The sequence below is a fragment of the Crotalus tigris genome, unplaced genomic scaffold (genome assembly GCF_016545835.1).
Source record: "Crotalus tigris isolate CLP2741 ecotype Arizona unplaced genomic scaffold, ASM1654583v1 scf7180000024401.5802323, whole genome shotgun sequence".
NCBI classification, from domain to species: Eukaryota; Metazoa; Chordata; class Lepidosauria; order Squamata; family Viperidae; genus Crotalus; species Crotalus tigris.
This window is the reverse complement of record NW_024100569.1, coordinates 4200027-4216325: the sequence shown is the minus strand read 5'-3', so window position 1 is coordinate 4216325 and position 16299 is coordinate 4200027.

The following is a 16299-nucleotide window of genomic DNA, read 5'->3' as shown; positions in this document are numbered from 1 at the left end:
CTAAGATTAATGTGAGCTTTAATTGGAATCCTTGGTACCTCATATCCCAAGTCAGCATAACAACCTACAAATCCATTAATCCATTAATTCACTCCAAACTGGATTTCTTGTACTAGATATTCATCTCATTTATTTTACCCATTCAGGTTATTAGACAATTGAAAGCATCAACATTCAACAGAGAATTAAGCCCGTACATTAGCCATACAACTGAAAACTGGCATAAAAGTAAGCTTCCTGTAAGACATGAATGATTGATATGGAGTATGTGCAGAAGCTAATAACAAAATGAAATGTTACTCTTCTTCCCCTGCACCTAAAAGAATCATAACATTGATTCTGAAGCCAAGGGCACATCAAAGTTTTGTTGACAGCAGGGACAGTTTATTCAAAAAATCACCAAAGCTGAATTCATTGTTCAATAGTGCATTGCACTCCCTTAAAATACTTTACAGTTCTTTTACTCCTGTGCTTCTTCTCTTTGGCTGCAACAACTGTCTGATAATATAATCCTCTCAAAATCCAAAGTATGTAAATGGTTGGAGATGCCTCCTGGCCTGATGCTAATGCAGTCTCTTAATTGTCTTGTTAACCTTTTGGAAACAGCAAGCAGTATTACCTTTGTCCCTGCAAGCCATCCAGTAGAATAACAGAATGAGGCAGCTGCCCAGCCCTTGCTCTGCCAAAAGCATAAAATTCACAAACAGCAAATAGTTTTCAACACATGAATCTTCACAATCCATATGCAATGGAGCATCACAAATAATAACAAATACAACATGGTTTCCTGACTTACTCACAGCAGCCTATGTGAGAGAAATCAGTTGCCTAACTGATACTTTTTATATTGATTCATCCTGTACTCAAGAAACACAATGGTTTCTTGGAAACCATTGGAAATATTGGAATGAAGAGAAAGCAAAAATTAACAAGCAAATAAACAAACAGGATTCAAATTTCTGTATGTAAAGATTTTCATTTGAGCCTATTTAATGAAATTAGCATGAATCAATGTTACATATAACATGAAATGTTAGCTTTCCTATAAATCAAAGCAGCTAAATGGGATTAAGCAAAGTCTATGACTTGGAAGTTAATTTGATCATTTTTCATACATTTATTATCGGCCATAGTAGGCAACTTTGCATGCAAATGATCAGAAGTGGCTTAAAACATGTTTCCTAGCACAAAACCCTTTCAACCAACATGACTATAAGATGCTATCATACCTGTCAACATCACCCTTTAAAACATAAAAAATTGGATGGATGGATGGATGGATGGATGGATGGATGGATGGATGGATGGATAATAGTCACACTTGTTGTGTCCAATTACACTTGGCCAATAAAGAATATTTCATTCTATTCCATTCCATGCCAGATGATAGGTAGGTAGGTAGATAGGTAGGTAGGTAGGTAGGTAGGTAGGTAGGTAGGCAGGCAGGCAGGCAGACAGACAGACAGACAGACAGATAGATAGATAGATACAGTGGTGGGATTCAGCCAGTTCACACCACTTTAGCAGAACCGGTAGCTAATTTTTTTTCGCCCAGGTCCAGAATGGACTTCCGGAATCGGCATCCACACAGAGAACTGTTTGTCCACATATTTGAATCCAACTACTGGATGGATGGATGGATGGATGGATGGACGGATGGACGGACAGACATACAGACACACAGACACACAGACACACAGACAATGATCAGTTGAATTAGGTTGTGAATCTCCTGAGGTTAAACGGGCAATATTTTCAAAATTATTAATGGAAAGTTAAATGGCTTTATTTGAATTGAAGAATACATTTTCGACCTCAGAGTAGGAAGCTGCAGTAAAAAATTCCTTTTTGCTCACTGCTAACTAGCATTAAAGGTTTATAATTGAATATATGATATCAGAAAGATAGAAAAGAAATATTGGTAGCTGGTAAAGAAATACTCAAGTTACTAATTTCAGAGCCTTCTTAGTGCTTCTTTGGATCAAGTCACATTTCTACCTTTCTAATGTTACAAAACATTTTGGCTGGGAAAAATCCTGCTTAACATCTGGTGAGAACAATTTCCAACATCCAATTTACTTCAAGATCAGAAGGATTTTGAATTTGAAGGATTTTTTTTGTATGTACAGTCTGATTTGGATATATGATTTATTTTGAAAGGTAGTTAAAATAAACAAGTTCATTGATGTTTTCTTTAAACTAATCCTTCCATTAATAGTTGTGTATACGGTTCTGAGTTTTTCAGTAATGCAGTTGTCAACGCTGCTAACATCGGATGTTCTTGCTTTGACAATATATGAAGACACAGCCATTTTCTCTTTAACCTGTGTATTACTTTTAGAGTTAGAATTAGATGGTGCTGGAGGGGAGGGGGAAGAATGTGCATGGGGATTAGTTAGACATAATAATATCTCAGTAGAGTATTCTTCAAGGTTGTTTGTAATAAGAGAAGATAAGAAATGATGGTTATGGAACCGGAGGGAAAGTTTGCACTTCAAACTAATTGGAGAATGTGATTAATGACTGTTAATTGGAGGAGTGAATTATGCTTCAATATTATGTGTTTAGGGGAGGAGAATTCAGATTTTTGCTTTGCCTATTTACGTGCCAAAGCTATGTTGCTCAATTAAAGATTCTTTAAGGTAAATAATGCTTCAAAGTTCTTTGAAGAGTTTCATCTTTTGGAACCATAACAGCAGTTTTAATTTTTGAAAAAAAAAATCTGTATAATTTGGTGTCTCTTTTTATAACTTGTTATATTATCTGTTACAAAAGTGATATTGTTGAGTTCTGTTTCCATTATAATTTATATAAACCAACACATGTTGTTCATTATTATTTACATTGAATATTATCACTTAATCAAAGCATGTTAAACTCCACAAACAAATTTCTAAACTTTAAGCCTCCCTATTCTATCTTAAGCAAATAGCTAGATGTATCCTATATTCCGTACTGTACAAACCAGTATTATTGACTTGGCTTGAATTTCACTCTGTCAAAGGATGATGATGACTAGTTTATTATAGTTTTAGACTAATCCAAGCACAATAAAGAGAAGCTTTTAAAAACTATAGTACCCATCATGGCTAATGACTAATGACATTGACATACTTATTGTTGACTGTTACATAAAATAAACAACAACAAAAAATAAACTCAGTAATTCACAGTATGAGACTAAACGATCTCATAACAGATTATAATAGCAATTTCTGGAAATTATTACTGACACCTTCAAAGAAGAAAAGAACCAAATCTTTGCCATTTAGGTTTCTGTGGTGATTAAATAGAAGCAGCATAATTACATTCTCAAGGTAGGAAAAAAGGAATTTATAAAAAAATATAGCCAACTGATTCAATTTCTCATGTAAGACAAAAGCAAAAGCGAATTCAGAATAAATAAAAGATTAGAAATAGAGGGATCAAATGTAATAGTGGATAGAGAAAAAGAAGATGGTTCCATACTATTCTATCAATTTAGGCAACTGAGTCTTATTGAATCAGGTATTGAACAGAGAGATAAAATATTACTAATATTGGTACCAATAATTGATATTGCAAGGTTGATGCCAATAACTAATATGCAAGCAGGCTTAAAAAACTCTACTTTTTAAGTTTTTATTAAATTTGTACTGAGCCTCAGGACTGAAAAAGATCTGTTTATATCCCGTTAGTAAAGAAAGGCAATGCCAGAAACTGCTCCAGCTTTCACAAAATTGCATTGATTTCTTTTTCTGTTAAGAATCATTAAAAGAGGCTACAGAATGTCATCAATCAAGAATTATCTGATGTACAAGCTGGCTTTAGACAGAGGCACAGCATTTGAGATCACATTGCCAATATTAGATGGACTATGAAAAAGGCATGTGAATATCAAAAAGATCTATAATATGTGTTTTATCAATTACAGAAAGCTTTTTACTGTGCAGAACCCAATAAGCTATGGGCAGCTTTGCATGATCTTGGTGGTCCAACCTACCCGATCAGACTCATCAGATCACTGTACACTGACCAGGAGGCAATAATGAGAACACTTTATGGTGACACTGATTGGTTCAGGATCAGTAAGGGAGTTAGAGAGGGATGTATTTTATCACCATTTTTGTTCAATCTGTATGCTGAAATTATGATCTGGAAATTAAATCTGTAACTGCCTGATGTTGCACTGAAATTTGGGGGGAAAACTGTAAATAATTTGAAGTACACAGATGATATAACACTATTGGCTGAAAATAAGGAAAATAATCAGGAAAAATCAAAGATGGAAAAGTAAAATAGGATTGAGTCATAACATCAGGAAAACAAAGATAATGACAACAGTTGCAGATGGACATGAAATGTTTAAAATCAACAAGAAAGAAATTGAATTAGTTTGAGATTTTATCTTCATTGTATCAAAAATTATTCACAATGGCAGTTCTACTCTGAAATCAAACACAGGCCACACTGCAATGGTTAACATGATCTGGAAAAGCAGAGATATCGAAATAAATACAAAAAGCAGGCTAGTTAGAGCAATAGTCTTCCCTATAATGATGTATGGGTATAAGAGTTGGACATTAAGAACAGCTGATCAAAGAAGAATTAACACTTTTGAACTGCATTCATATGCATGATATATTCCATTATGATGGATAGCGAGAGTAACTAATAGAGAGGTGCTGAATCATATACACCCAGACACATCACTAGAAGCCCAAATCATAGGACCATGTCTGATTTACTTTGGCCATGTCATGCCAATTCATTGGAGAAATCAATGATATTAGGAATGGTTAGTGAAACAAGAAGAAGGGGCAAGCAAAGAATAAGCTAGCTTGATAACATCAAAACTGATACAAAGATGAACATCCAACAACTGGAAGAAGCTGTGCTTCACAAGGTAGCATGGAGAGAACTTGGCTATAAAATCATCAAGAGTAGAACATGACTGAACAGTTAGAACAACAACAATTGAAGAAGACTTATCGAAGTCAATAAAGACTTCAAAAGAAAGCACTAATGAGGTATGTTTTTTAATGTTTGGTATATATTATTTTTTATACCAAAAGCTGTATGGAATGAGACAAATACTTTTATTTAACCTTAGTTTTCTTCCTAACATTCTATTTCCTTTTGACTATCTTAATCTGTTTCCTTGTTTTATTTTATGCTATCCTAATTTTAAGAGCAAAGTAGGAAACTAGCCTATTCTTAGCAAATTATTTCAGAAGTAAAACAAACCAGAAAATATTAGAAATCTTTAAAGAGATTTTTTTTGTGGAGGGAGATGTGAAGAAGTGTTACATAAGAGTTATTTTTATGTCAGATCTTAATAGGTATTGGTAATAATAGCTATTATAATCTTGCATTCATCAGTAATTTATTCTTAACAAGTCATTAGTACTTCACTCTGATACATTTACATTTTTTCACTGAAATCATTAAACAGTAAAGCAGTTAAAATCTCTTGTAACTGTGAATATTAGAATAGAAAAGTAATAGGTTATCAAGGTTATTTAAGAACACATATTATAACCCCAGGTATCTGCATTAAACAATGTTTTTATGCAATGCCAAACTCTGCTAGCTGAAAACTCTAACTTCACAGACTCTAGATTTTATTACAAATAACTTCTATTAATGCAAATTAGAAGTTCTTAGGATCTGAAACTTCCGTGCTAGCAAGTAATATTGTTACGAATACTGCAATTTGAAGTAAGACTGTTTGTCTTGCAAGAATTTTGAAATCTTGAAATCTCAGGAACCTACTCAGTGAACCAAAAGAATACCATCACTGTACTCTATCAATGACCTTTGCTTAGGCTTTGCATCTCTTATGTCTTACAAAGATACTTGGTCATCATATAAGCATCCTAATCTGGGATTCTCCTGTTTATTTTATCATGTCCCCTGTTGAGTCCGTGGCGGGAAAACAGACACGAGAAGCAGCTGGAGTTCTCAGTTTCATTTATTCAGCGTTCAGCTTACAGGAAGATGGCTTCAACCTCGCCCAAACGCCTCGTAGCCTCTTACATAGGCAACTCCCGGGTAAATGGGTTACTTTTCCCGCGCCAGCACCCGCGCATGCGCACGGCGCTGGCGACAGCCTGTCTGGTCCCGGGCAGCTTTGCACCTGCCCGGGACTGCCTGCAAACGCCCGAGCCGTTTGCAAAGGCTCGGGACATAACACCCCTTTCCCCCGGGCTAAAACTACTACCAACATACAACATTTATTTTATACGACATTTTGCTCCCCAATGTTCCCACTGTTTACTGGCTTTTGCTTTGCCAGCAATGTTATGTAGTCTTCTAGGTACTTGGGAGATTTCTTTGCTCTCTGTGACCTTCTTAGCTCTGGATTACTGGCATAAGTCCCCTGACTGGAGGGAGGCGTGAGCCTGTTCTCTCTATTGTGCCCTGGTGTCTTCCAAGGACTGTGCCCCGATGCCTGGCCTGCTTGCTTGCCCACCGGGCTCGTCAGGCCAGGGCTTCTGTTACTTTGTGACCTGGTTGACCTACCTAGCTGTAGACCCTCAGGCCCCTTGAAGTGATAGCCGCTGCTGGGCGTCTCTGTAGAACCTCCTAGGTCAGTCCAAGACCTGTCAGGAGGCTGTCCATTCCCTGAACCCCATTCTGTGTTCGGGCTCGTGTGGGTTTCTGTACTTTCCCAAAACTCAGGTGTTCCCTGATTTGTGCTAGGGTTGTTGTAGTCGGGACTTGGTTCCTCGACTAACTCTGTGTATGTTTGACCCCCTGTAGGATTTGGGGTAAGGTCAGGCCAACCTTGGGAATTGTGTGCCAGCTCTCTTGCGGGGAATGATTTGTTGGGATGCCCCCGGGTATCCTCCGTTGCTGGAGTGCTGTGTGATGTGTGTGGAAAGTGAGTATGCCCCCGGGGTGACTCCCTGGCTGGAGTAGGCGTGAGTGCCTGTTGTGTGGTAAGCTCCATGACTTTCTTTTCGGAGCAATTGCAGAACCTTGGGACGAGCCGTTTGTGGCTCCCTCAGTGGAGATGGGCAGTAGCTCTTGCCCTTCCCTTTGCTCCAAAGGGTCCCCCTCCCCCCCTGGAAAAGACCCAGGAGTCTCAGCAGAAAAGTCTCGCCTAGAGCGAAGTTGGTCGATGTGCCGACGCAGGACACGACCGTTGTCCAGGGCAACCTCGTAGGAGAGAGGACCTGTGATCCTGGACACAGAAGCGGGGACCCATGTATGACCAGGCCCGTAATTGCGAGCCCAAACCGGGGCACCCACAAGTAGTTGTCTAGGTGCCCTAGGATGTGAGGTAGATGAAGGCAGTCTGTCCGGATGCAACCGGTCAAGTCTAGTAGTAAGTTGGCGCCCCCAACGAAGTTCAGCTGGACTTCTCCCTGTAGAAGTGGACGGTGTGGTGCGATAAGAAAGGAGAAAGTCAGCCAACCTGTGATGCCAGTCCCCGTAGGTGAGTCTCTTCAAGGCGTCCTTTGCAATGCGCACCATGCGTTCAGCCATACCGTTGGTGGACGGGTGAAAAGGCGCAGACGTGGCATGACGAATCAGGTTTGCCTGTAAGAAAGCTTGGAATTCGGAGGAGGTGAATTGAGGGCCGTTGTCGGACACAATGACATCTGGCAGCCCGTGTGCAGCAAAAATCCCCCTCAGTACCTGAATAGTCTTTGCAGTGGTGGTGGATGAGACAGGCACAACCTCAAGCCATTTTGAATGGCTGTCAACAAGGACCAAGAAGAACTGGCCCTGAAAGGGCCCAGCGTAGTCAATGTGCACCCTAGACCATGGGGACTGTGTTTCCTCCCATCTATGCACAGGAGCTTGGGGCATCTCTGGGCGAGATCGTTGGCACAGGTGGCATGCGTGTACCTTAGCCTCAATATCTTTATCTAAACCAGGCCACCACAAGTGGCTTCGTGCAAGAGCCTTCATACGAACAATGCCAGGATGACCCTCGTGGAGGGATTCTAAGACCCTAGTCCTCATTGAGGTGGGAATGACAACTCTGTTTCCCCAAAGCAGACAACCCTGAGAAAGGGACAGTTCGTTCCTTTTGGACCAGAAACTCTGAAACTCAGGACTAGGGCAGTGCTCAGGCCACCCGGACAGGACCCAGGAGCGGACACGTGAAAGTGTGTGATCTGTACCTGTTTCAGCGGTAACATCCCTGGCACTAAGAGGGAGCTCGGGCAAGGCTTGGATTGATAGAATGTTGACAGCTGGCGCGGGGTCAGCTTCTACTACTGGCAGAGGCAATCTACTGAGGCCATCAGCATGGCCCATTTCTTTCCCAGGCTTGTGGAGTAATGAAAAATCATATGCAGACAAGAAAATAGACCACCTAAGCATTCTAGGGGAAATGATGTGGGGAGTCTGCTTACGTGTGGTAAACAGTCCCAGCAGAGGCTTATGGTCAGTGAAGACCGTGAAATGCCTGCCATATAGAAAATCGTGGAATTTTTTAATTCCAGCAACAACAGCCAGAGCCTCCCTGTCTATCTGAGCGTAGTTGCGCTCGGCAGAAGACAGTGTTCTGGAGTAGTATGCAATAGGAACCTGAGTTCCATCAGACCTGAGGTGACTCAGGACAGCTCCAACCCCGTAGGGGGACGCATCACAAGCGATGCACACAGGAAGAGACTCGTTGAAATGTGCAAGAACACTGTTAGAAGTGAGCAAGGCCTTGACTTCTTTAAAGCAAGCCTCATGTGCTTGTGACCACAGCCACACAGCATGTTTGTCTAGTAGCCTGTGAAGAGGCTCAGCTACACTAGCCTTATGTGGAAGAAAAGAATTGTAGAAATTCAGGAGGCCTAAGAAGGCCTGAAGTTCGGCCTTGGACTTTGGCCTGGATGCTTCTAAAATAGCAGTTAGTTTGGATTCAGCAGGATGAATCCCAGCAGCATCAATTTTGAATCCCAAAAATTCAGTAGAAGGCACCCCAATCTTGCATTTGTCTTTTCTGAGCTTGAGGCCTGATTTCCTGAATCTTAACAGGACAGCCCTAAGCCTTTCAGCTAGAATGTGTGTGGAGTCTCCTGCAATCAAGACATCGTCAAAGTAGGGGCAGACCCCTGGTATACCTCGTAGTGTGTTTTCCATTACGCTTTGGAAAATCCCAGGAGCGACATTTACTCCAAACTGTAGCCTTTTTACTTTAAAGGCTCCCCTGTGGGTCACAATGGTCTGAGCTATGGCAGCATCATCATCAACAGGCAGCTGTTGATATGCTTGAGCTAGGTCAAGCTTTGCAAAAACACGCCCCCCCTTGAGAGAGGCCAGGATGTGACTGACCACAGGAACAGGATAGGCATGTTGCTGCAATGCCTTATTGAGTGTGCATTTGTAATCAGCACAAATGCGAATGTCCCCATTTGCCTTTAGAGGCGTGACAATGGGGGTCTCCCACGGGCTGGAATCAACAGGTTCTAGGATTCCCTGTTGGATTAGTTTGTCTAATTCAGTGTCAATCTTACTTTTTAAAGCAAAAGGGACCCTTCTTGCTTTAATCCTAATGGGAGTGACAGTGGGGTCTAGCTTTAAGGACACAGGTGGTCCTTTGAATGTGCCCAGCTGGGGGCTGAAAACATCTGCAAATTCTTTGCAGACTTCCTGTAGGTCGAGTGTTTGTAAGCTGTTGAGTCCTGTGACGTGTATCCCCAGGGCCTCAAACCAATCGAGTCCTATGAGACTCGTTCGTTCACCCCTACTACTAATAAGTCTAGTGGACCTTCAAAACTCTTGTATTGCACGTTAAGGGTGGCCTCCCCCTTAACACACACTCTTGAGTTCTGAAAATCTGTTAATACAATATCAGAAGGCCTTAACTTGGCCTTAGACCCACTTCTGGAACAAATCTTCCTAAATGTATGCAATGAAATGATGGACAGGGCAGACCCTGTGTCTAGTTCCATAGATAATGGAACCCCTTGTAGCTTCACGTTGAGTGACAGCTTTTTCTTCATGGGCTTGTGTGTGCCTGTTCTACAGATGCTTCTTCGCGAAGCGCAAAAACCTACCCTATTCTGGCTGGGGAATCTGGTACCCTTCAGGCGTTCTTCTTGGGGTTGTGCCTTTCGTCGGCCCAGGCACACAGCTGCAATGTGCCCTTGTTTACCGCATGCCCGGCAGGTAGCGGAGCGGAACTTGCAGTCGGTTCTCCTGTGGCGACCTCCACAGCCGATGCACTTGAGCGGAGCCGAAGAGCTTCCCTTCTGGTTCTCTTCCTTCGCGGGGTGTAGACGGTCGACTTCCTCGTCCGGATCCTCCTCGGAGTTTCGTCGGACGTCTTCCTGGTGCACGGACGCACCCTCTGCACTGTTTCTGATCGGCCGCATGTTTTTGACGGCGCCGCCTGCTGCTTCTTCTGCGGTGACTTCCCTTAAGGCGTCTTGGAAGGATAATTCTTCCTTTGCGAAAAGTCTCTTTTGTAGCTCTCGATGCCTTAACCCGCACACGAATCGGTCCCTCAGTCGTTCCTCGAGGTCCTTGAACTCGCAGGGCTTGGCGGCCTTCCGTAACGCGGCGATGTATTCCTTGGCTGACTCACCGGACCGTTGATCCCTCTGTTCGAAGATGTGGCGCCATGAGATAACGGACACCTTGGGGTTCAAGTGCTCCTTCAGCAGCTTCTTCAGGTCTGCGTAGCTTACAGACTCTACTGGGACAGGTGCTGCAATGTTTTCTGCGATTTCGAAGGCGTCTTGGCCGCAAACGCAAAGTAGGGTGGCCGCCTTCAAGCTATCTTCCCTCACTTGGTTTGCCTTGAAGTAGTTCTCCATTCTGGATACGTAGGACTCCCACCGCTCTGGATGTGAGACGTCGAATTCTGAAAGCCTTCCGATTTTCGCCATCTTCAGATTTTCAGGAGACGGGTCTATCAGCCAACCTACCCCCGAATGCGCACCGGAATGGCGGGCAGCTGCCGAGTCGACGCCGTTCCTCTTCCGCCGCTCAGGACTCCTTGGGTAAGCTTACACTTCTTCCTTTCCAGGTAGTGCAAGGCATCCCACCTTCGTCGCCAGTGTTGAGTCCGTGGCGGGAAAACAGACACGAGAAGCAGCTGGAGTTCTCAGTTTCTTTTATTCAGCGTTCAGCTTACAGGAAGATGGCTTCAGCCTCGCCCAAACGCCTCGCAGCCTCTTATATAGGCAACTCCCGGGTAAATGGGTTACTTTTCCCGTGCCAGCACCCGCGCATGCGCACGGCGCTGGCGACAGCCTGTCTGGTCCCGGGCAGCTTTGCACCTGCCCGGGACTGCCTGCAAACGCCCGAGCCGTTTGCAAAGGCTCGGGACATAACATCCCCCATTTGTTTTACCATGTTACCATATGCAAACCGTTTGTGTCATTCCAAACTGTTTGAATGTGATTTAGAGATATTATTAGGATGGTACAAAAATAGTAAATATAAACCCAAAGCACTGAACTCCAGCCAAACCCAGCATTAGCTTCAAAATGATTGATCTAATAATATGCAACTTTAATGAAAGAACTCTCTTAAATATAAATTAGCAAGGAATAGTTAGCTCAAGCAAACATTTAGATTCAATTACAGACTTGTAATTACATGCAATACCAATGTATAAAGTTGTTCTTTGTACAAGATTGTTGAACTAGAAATACAAGCAAAAATAAAAAGAATCAATAATGTGATGTGAACTGGATGGCTAACTGGATGATATTCAGGCATGTTCCTTGGAACCGTCATTGAATTGATTTTAAACCGTGACTTTGAATTTTCTCGCTGAATATTGAATGTAGATGAATGAGAATTTTATTGTATCTGAATTTTTATATGATTTTTATTTGCATGTCCCCAAACATTTAAGAAAACCAGAATACATGTTTGCACAGAAGTGCAGTTTTATGAGTTAATAAAAATCACACATAAAACACCTATTACTAAGAAACACATTATATGGGTTGAATGGGGAAAAGATTGAAATCCTTGGAAAATATGCATATAGAATAAAATTGCAGAAATTCTAGCTGTAAAAATATACACAAAAATCTATTTGAACTGCCTTAGAAATGTTTGTATGAAATTTAAAAAACCCTGAAAATTAAACCAGTTGAATTGAGAGATTTGCCATTGACTAAGCATTGAGCCTCATCCTTCCACACATATCTACTTCCATAGAGCAATTGTCTGCATTCTACTCAGCTGAAGAATGAAACATTTTTTTAAAAAAAAAGGAAATCTAAATAGAAAAGGAAAAACAGAAACAAACAGATCCTAATGCTCTGGTATCCTCCAAAGAAATATTTCCATTCCTAGTAAAGTCCAAAGCTACAAAATATATAATTACATGGAGTCAAGAATCAGATATTATAAGTGGAAAGACATAAATTCTTACCAATATAACAAATTTCTTTTAACAAACTTTAAGAACTCAGTTTAAAAGGATTAGCAGCTGATTTAATACCCAAAATAAAGAACCAATAATTGCTTTAGTAACTGAATTACAAATATTGATATTTACTTTCTATAACAAGATAGAAAATAATGCATTAGTTGTAAGCATCAATAACTAATTTGATCATTTCACTGAACTTACATTAACAATGTTGAAGTGGGAATAATATTTTTAAATTAAAGAACCAAACAAATAATTTAAAAGGCTAATAAAGGAGAGATGAAATTAGGAAACAGACTCTCTAACATTGCTGGATGGCAAAATGAAAATACCTGATGAAAACAATGGTTTCCAGTGAAGAAGACTTTAAAATGTTACATTCTTTTAAGAAAAAATATCCATCATCCAGTGGTGGGATTCAAATATGTAAACAACTTGTTCTCTGTGTGGATGCTGCTTTTGGAAGTCCATTCTGGGCCTGGACAACAAAAAATTAGCTACCGTTTCTGCTGAAGTGGTACGAACCAGCTGAATCTCACCATTGCCACCATCTCCTGCAATTCTACAAGTGCCTTAAATTTCCTTACTTTCTCTTTATAACTAAATAGATCAAGGTTCCAGATCAATTTGGGATATTGACTTTTATTCTCAAAGTTTGGAATTAAGTAGGAAAAAAAAACAATTTCTCATGGGAAACAGACTTATTTAGGCTATCCAAGTCACAACAAAAGTTAAGTGATGATTTTTAAAACTTGACACTAGCGAGGATTAAAGATTTTAAGCAAAAGCTTTTTTTTTTAACAAGTTTTATAAATTTTTCAAATTTTTACATTCAGGTGCTTAGGAAGCAGAGTGGTGATAAGGTAATCAATAGTCCAATAACAAAATCATTCGTGTATATCTCAGATTACATCAATAAGGATTCCCTCTCTAGTTTCCTTAAATATTATATCATGTTCGTATTAATACATTTCTAACTAAAGCTCAGTCAATCAATACATTTATCAATGACATTTTACTTATAGATATACAAGTCCTGTTTTTAAATTTTGCTTAATTCCAATTCTATGTTTCAATTTAACCTTTTATAACCAATATTTAAGTTTCGGATAACCTTAATTTCCCTCATTTCGTTATAAAATACTTAACATAACTAGAATAGACATGTTGGTCCAAAATTTACCTTCTTTCTTTGTTCACAAATATATTCTATTTCATTTACTAACAAAAATCTTCCATTATCACAAATGTATTTCCATCTGACAATCAAAACTATAATCTAACAATTAATTTTAATTTCCTTTATAAGTCTTAATCCTGGATATTAAACCAATCACTCCAAAGAGCTACTTAGCCCATTAACTGAATTTTTAAATCCCATTTTTTAAATCTAACTCTGGCTTTCCCTTCTAACGTTGTTGTTGTTGTTGTTGTTATTGTTATTCTCAATCATCGCACAGTCAGCCAGATGTTCAGACTGGATTTGGCATTTTGTCTACCTATCGAGTCCTTACCCAGGACCTGGGATAGGCAGATGTGGATGTTTGATGGTATTACAGGTATCGTCGCAGGATGGAAGCAGTTCCTAATAAGGCCGCCTTTTGCAATTGACTAATAGCGAATTTGTCAATGCCAATGGTGTTCAAGTGGTGCTCCAGTTGTTTTGGGATTGCACCCAAGGAGCCTATGACTATTGGTACTACCCTTGCTTGCTTTTGCCACAGTCTTTCTATTTCTATTTGTAGGTCTTTGTATTTTGTTATCTTCTCCAGTTCTTTCTCGTCTATTCTGCTGTCTCCAGGCACTGCCACGTCCACTATCCAGACTTTTTTGTCTTTCTTATCGACAATTGTTAAGTCTGGGGTGTTATGTTGCATGTGCTTGTCTGTTTGAATTCTGAAGTCCCAGAGCAGTTTAATTTTATCATTTTCTATGACTTTCTCTATTTTATGATCCCACCAGTTTTTGCTTACAGGCAAATGATATTTTTTGCAGATCTTCCAATGCACCATTGTTGCTACTTTGTCATGCCGCTGCTTGTAATCAGTCTGTGCAATCTTCTTGCAACAGCTTACCAAGTGGTCCACTGTTTCTTCAGCTTCTTTGCATAGGCGGCACTTACTGTCTGTTGCTGTCTTCTCAATTTTGACTTTGTATGCATTTGTCCTTAAGGCTTGGTCTTGTGCAGCCAGAATTAGTCCCTCGGTCTCTTTCTTCAATTTTCCTGCTCTTAGCCATTGCCAGGTTTTATTATTATCTGCTTTCCCAGCTATTTTTTTCATGTATTGGCCATGTAGTGCTTTGTCTTCCCATGCCTCTATTCTGTTCTTCATTTGGTCTTTCTTGTAGGCCAGTTTGGTCTCTCCAGTAGTTAGTAAGCCTTCCTGATATACTAATTTCAGTGCATCTTCATCATTGTTCTTCAGATATTCTTCCAAAGCCATTTTTTCTTCTTCAACCATCTGATGTACTTGTAGCATTCCACGCCCACCTATTTGCCTTGGTAGATAAAGTCTATCAATGTCACTGCGTGGATGAAGGGCGTGATTCATTGTCATTATTTTTCTGGTCTGCCTATCCATTGCTTTTAGTTCTGCTTGAGTCCAGTCCACTATTCCAGCTGTGTATCTAATGACTGGGATTGCCCAGGTGTTGATTGCCTTTATGGTATTTCCTCCATTGAGTTTGGATTTTAAGATCTTCTTCACTCTCTTGATGTATTCACCTCTAATCTTTTTCTTGACTTCAGTGTGCTTGATGTTGTCAGCTTGAAGGATACCCAAGTATTTGTAGTACTCTTCCTCATCCAGACTCTTAATGTTATTTTCGTGGGGCATCTTGATTCCTTCAGTTTTCACTATTTTTCCTTGTTTGATAGTAAGTGTGGCACATTTGTCCAAGCCAAACTCCATTACAATATCTTGGCTATATATACGGACAGTGTTGAGCAGCGATTCTATTTCAGATGATGTTTTTCCATACAGCTTCAGATCATCCATATAAAGGAGGTGGGATAGTCTGGCAGATGTTTTTGATGTTTGATAGCCATGTCCTGAGTTATTCAGTATTGTTGACAGAGGAGTGATAACAGTGCAATAACAAATAGTCTAATGAATCTCCTTGAAATATTCCTCTCTTGATATTAACCTCTCCCAGCTTTTCACCATTGATCTGCAACTGTGTCTTCCATTGTGCCATCGATTTTTGCACAAATTTTCTGATGTTTCTACTGACTCCTGTTATTTCTAGGCACTTTATTATCCAATCATGTGGCAGAGAGTCAAATGCCTTTTTGTAGTCAATCCATGCCACATTCAGGTTGGTCTTCCTTCTCTTGCAGTTTTCCAAGATCATTTTGTCTATTAGGAGTTGATCTTTTGTTCCTCTGCTATTGGGACGGTTTCCTTTCTGCTCAGGTGGAAAGAGATTGTTTTCAACTAGATGCTGTTGTACTGCATCAGCTACCACACCAGTTAGTAATTTGAAAGTTGTTGGTAAGCAGGTAATTGGCCTGTAGTTACCTGGTGTTGCCCCTTTTGCTGGATTTTTCATTATTAGGTAGGTTTTCCCAGTTGTTAGCCACTTTTCAATTTCTCCTCCTTGTAGTATATTGTTGAATTGCTTGGCAATGAGTGGGTGTATAACAGTTAGATGTTTCAACCAAAACCCATGCAGTTCATCTTCACCTGGTGCTGACCAATTTTTGATTTTCTTTGCTCTTTTTTCTACCATTTTTGTTGTTATTACTAGTTCTTTCATTTCAACTTCTGTTTTATTTGCATCCACCTCTTTTAACCAAGCCGCATCCTTGTTGTATTTCTTTGGGTTATCCCATATCTGCTTCCAGAACTGCACTGTTTCTTCCTTGTCAGGTACTGACTGATTCCTTGCAGTTTCTCCATTGATGGATTGGTAGAAACGTTTCTGATTGGATTGAAATTGGAGGTTCTGCCTATAGTGCAATTCGAGCT